We start from the raw sequence: 4974 nt of genomic DNA, 5'->3' as shown, positions 1-4974 counted from the left end.
ACATGGAAATATAGCCACATTAATGCCAAGTTCATTAGAGACATAGACCACATAAGAAGCCCTCCATCCATGTGAGGAGCAGCTTCACACTTTCAGAAGAAACACATGAGAATAGGAAACCCTCCCCAAACCCGCTGGGCCCTTTGCAGAGCTGCATAAATCTGCAGTCCCACCACATGAGTAACAGCTTACTACAAAACTGGGGGGAAAAGGAGCTGAACCCCCCGCTTTCTACAGCTTTGGCACAGGATAAATATGACCAGCAGGTTAAATGTTTCCCTGCTCAGTTTGAGCAGCAGTAGCCAGTTGCTGGCACTGCTCCAGAGGGCTTCTGCCTGCATGATCATAGTGGGTGTTTTACCCCTTAACGTTAATAGTGTCTTCATAGTATTTATTTTTCTTAAATTAGAAAAACAACCCGAACTTTTCGTTCTGGGCCTTCCCTTGTTCCTCTGCTATATCCATGGTTGTGGATTAACAGGAGTGTGGAAGAAGAAAAGACCAGAAGGAGGAGGAGAAGCAGGAACACCGGCAGGGGACAGCCAGTGAGCAAGTCCTAACGACCCATAACCAGCGCCTGACGACCCTACTGATTGGGGGAATGCAAGCCCATGGGGGCTGCAAGGGGGGGGTCGGTTGGGAAAAAAGATATTTAGTAGGAGATAAGCTGCGTGTTTGTTGTAATAAACGATTCTGGTTGCACCTCCGACCAGGGTCCGTGCCTTCATATGCTACAAATGGTGATTTTGCCACTGACAATAAAAAAAGGAGGACCAGAGCCTTTTATGCCCTACTTTTAAGTGTTAATACGTTTACAGAAGACTATACAAAGAAGCGCTGAACAGCAATTACACATTATTAGAGCTATACAATATTTGTACATGTTGCTAAACCAATGAGCAGCGATTTAGCAGCAGCTAAATGAAGAAGCTTTATTAATTTAGAGGTTTTGGCTGCTGTTATTAAAATATATTTACCTGAAAGGAAATTCAAGTATTTCGTTTTACAAATGACTTAAGATACAGCAGCAAGCAACATAAACTATTGCTTTTTATGTTTATACATTTTTTTTTGGCATAATATTGCCATACAGTTACAGAACTATAAAATGTATCTTTATAGTGCATTACAAATCCAGAAACTGTTTACCACTCCTACCACATACATTTTGGTATTTGGTACTACCAAACATGCACGGCATTCTGTAATTAAACACTGCAAAGGAATACAAAGGAGAGAGCAGGACCATTCATATAAAACTGACATGTAGCTGTTTCATTTTGCAAGTTTAAATTGTTAGGGTTTGCCTTTTTTTCTTTTAATGCACTGATTTCTTAGAATACATTTTTAACGAAGTCATCTAAGGTATTTCCAAATCTTATCAGTGCAGATACCTAATCATCTGTTGCTGAACTCAAACTATATAAAAGGGCAAACAACCATGGAATAGGTTAAACCGCAGAAAAAACAGCAACTAATGATTAGCAAACATGCTTCAGCAGATCCCAAAAATATAAGTGCCATAACCTTTTTTACTGCAAAACAATAATTTTCACAGTCACAGTAGTGAATACATTCAGTATAGTTCACAATAAACTTTAGTTGATGAATACGCCACTAGACTTGTAAGCATGGTAGAATTAAAAAGTACCAAGTTTCTAAGAAGAGACTTCTTTCAGAACAATTTGCCAAGTTGTTATTTCATAGCAAACAGTTTAATGTTTATTTATTGAAAATAAAGGTGATTATAAGCGCAAAGCCATAGGAGGTCTCTTTTTAATTGATCTCTATAGCTTTTGAACTGTATTTTAGGAGTCCATTAGGTATGGCATGTATTAAATATATTCTGTAAAATAAACTCTTGCTTTCCCCAATGGTATTAAGCACACTTAAGAACATGAGCTGTAAGGAACAGATCTAAGGAAAAGAAAGTTCACAGGCAACATAGAGCACAGAGACATTAGAGAGACAATTCACATTTCCCTTCAAGAATTGCACCTAAATCCCTGTTAGTAGTGAATCTATGATGTTGACCATGATGAGAATGGAGGGCAGATTGCCCATGCTTAGGCCTTTTTGACCCATTCTTCTTTTTCAGGCTCTGATGGCAATCAAAACCACCTTTTCAGCAGCTACTCCAACTGCAATTGGAACTGAGGACACATAATCAAAGGAAGATACCAAAATGTGGAATGAGGACTATGGTTCTCAGCAAACCCCAGACAGTATTTCTGTCTTCTACGTGATCACAACATTACATCCATTGATGCTGGTGTCTCCAAATCCAGAGGTACCTCACTCAGATATGCTAGGAGTAGGTTTTCCTTTGACTGATCTTGTTTTTACACTGATAGAAAAAGAAAAAATATCTTCATCCAAAAGAATTTATGTGTAAAAATATATTCAGAAGGGACAATATTATCTTACATAATATTGCTATCAACATAGGACAAGTTTTCTGCCTAAGCAGACATCAAGTCAAAGGACACAAACACAGGACATTTTCTGCCTAAGCAGGTATTTTATCATTAGAAATTCCCACAGCTTTTAAAAACCTACTTGAAGTAGATTACTCTTCATCTTACAGTAACCATGTTCAAATGCACTAGCAATTCTTGAATAAACAAATCTGAGACAAACAAGAGATTACTTCTTCCACACAAAACATATTTAACACATGGAACTCACAGCCACAAGGGACTGTGGAGGCTGAATGAAACCGTGAGTTCAAAAATGGAAAAATTCCTGGAGAAAAAGAGGGTCACTTTATCTGTCCTTTGTTTCATACTATCCATGGGTAGCCACTGCTGGAGGCAGGATACAAGGCTAGAAACATCTCTGGTTCTGATCCACACTGGTAGTTCTTACGACAATGGACATCATTAGCATGATATTTTCACACTTTTATTAATGCCAAAATTTACTTCACATACTTGCATCTTACTCATAAATACAGCTTTTGTCAAGGAAATTCAATGTATGTTACCTGTAAAAGTATGGTGTAATAAGAGTTACACTGTCACTTAAACATATACTATAATTTGTTATTGGGACCATCACAACTGTGAGGAAATAATTCAATTAAACAGATATATACATAAATTTTATTTAAAAAAGACCAAGAGCTGTTTTCCATTTAAATTTAGTAAATCTCCCTTGCCTTATTGGAGCATCCATCAAAATTATACAAGGCTTCTAAGGTCTGTAAACTTTCTGGTTATAGCATAGGTGTTTTATACAACTGTAGATTATTAGAATTATCCTGAAATAATTTATGGAGGCTTACACTAGGTTACATGAAATATTAACTATGATTATACAAATACCAAATACACCAGACTGCTGCAATCTTAGAGCAGGAAACTGAGGAGCTGACCAAGCCAGGGAACAGCTCTCAAAGGCTTATTGCAAATATTTTTAGCATCCTTCAGGATCATGCCTTTAAATATGAGCAATATGGACACCAAGAACTCAGTTCTGCTCCTTACACATGCGTAACTGCTCTTATCTGGATGGTCTGTGGTGCACACCTCATGTACCCAAGTTTCAGTTTCTTTGCCAACAGAGCATCAGGTACCGAGGAACAGTTATGCCCTCAACAGTAGGGTACAGAGCTATAACTAACCTTAAAGTGCTGCATTTCTGCTTATTTGTATGATTGCTTTCGCGTGTATGTGCGTACTCAGCAACATTTTGTCAAGTTGTGCACCCTCACACCATAGGGTACTTGAAATCAAATTTCACAGGTGCGTGCATATACACACTATTCCCACTTCACAGTGCCAGAGGCTATTCAGATGTACTTATTAGAGAAGAATCTGTGTGGGAAGTTCTGTTCAGTTAATAAATGAATAGCTCAGATTCTAGGAAAACACTGGGCCAAAATACATTATCATAGTGAGTACACAGAAATCCCTGAACACTTAAGTGCATATAGCAAGACAAAACTAAGTTTAACAGCGAGCAAATGTCCTGATTTTCTTTGCACATCCCCAGTTTGTGAAATAATGGTTAAATAACTAAGTACTGGCATTACGAGAAAGCAATCATTTCAACATGTATTGTACTGTAAATCTGAAAGGCAACACTTAGAAACTTGAAGCATGGGATGCTTTTGGTTGCTAAGGCCATGATTCTGTAATGGAAATGCATACAGCGCACCCACTTGATCCTCACAAATCTCGAAGGGATGCTACACTGTATGATTGTCCTGTGATGAATCCTTCTATTAAGCACTTGCAAGATCAGGAGAAACAACTCCTCACGAAAAGAATGATAACCATCACAATTTACATAGAGCATAATTTGTTAGTTAAAGCTGAAGTGTCCCATGGGAGTAGTTCTGGTGATAAAGCTGTAAGACAAAGATTACAGAGTGCAGGAGCCCACCTGACACAAAAAATTTCACTTGACTAATCCCCATAGTTCTTTGTAGGCAACTGATATGCCACTACTCTCTTCACTTCTATGAAAACTGCTAGAAATACACTAAGTTGGGGATTTAAAAAAAAATAATAAAAAAACTGCAGAGCAAATAAGGATGAGAGACACAAAGTTTTCAACTGTATTTTCAGATACACTGGGCCCTTAATGCAGACAGCCCTACCAGACTAAAAGTACTTAATTAAGTACTTAATTATGAGTGGAGAACCATCAAGCATGTATAAGTGAAACCTGTACCACAGTAATAGAACACCATACCGCAGAGAAATCTTTCAGACATCCTGAGAGCTTTCTGGTTTAAAAGATTTCCCTTTTTTTTTTTGTTCAATAGACCAAAGATGAAAGATCTTCTGAGGTCACTGATGTTTAATCAAATTACAGTATAAATATAATAACATTCCCAGCATCCCTTATTTCACTTGAACACTATGCTTTTTTTTTTTTTTTTTTTTTTTTAGTTTTTATCTTTAAAATAAAGTGGTTGCTTTTATGGCATAATATTTTTTTTTTTCCTGACGGCATTTAAATACT

Source organism: Calidris pugnax, unplaced genomic scaffold (genome assembly GCF_001431845.1).
Source record: "Calidris pugnax isolate Ruff unplaced genomic scaffold, ASM143184v1 scaffold12, whole genome shotgun sequence".
NCBI lineage: Eukaryota > Metazoa > Chordata > Aves > Charadriiformes > Scolopacidae > Calidris > Calidris pugnax.
Note: the sequence above shows the minus strand (reverse complement) of the source record.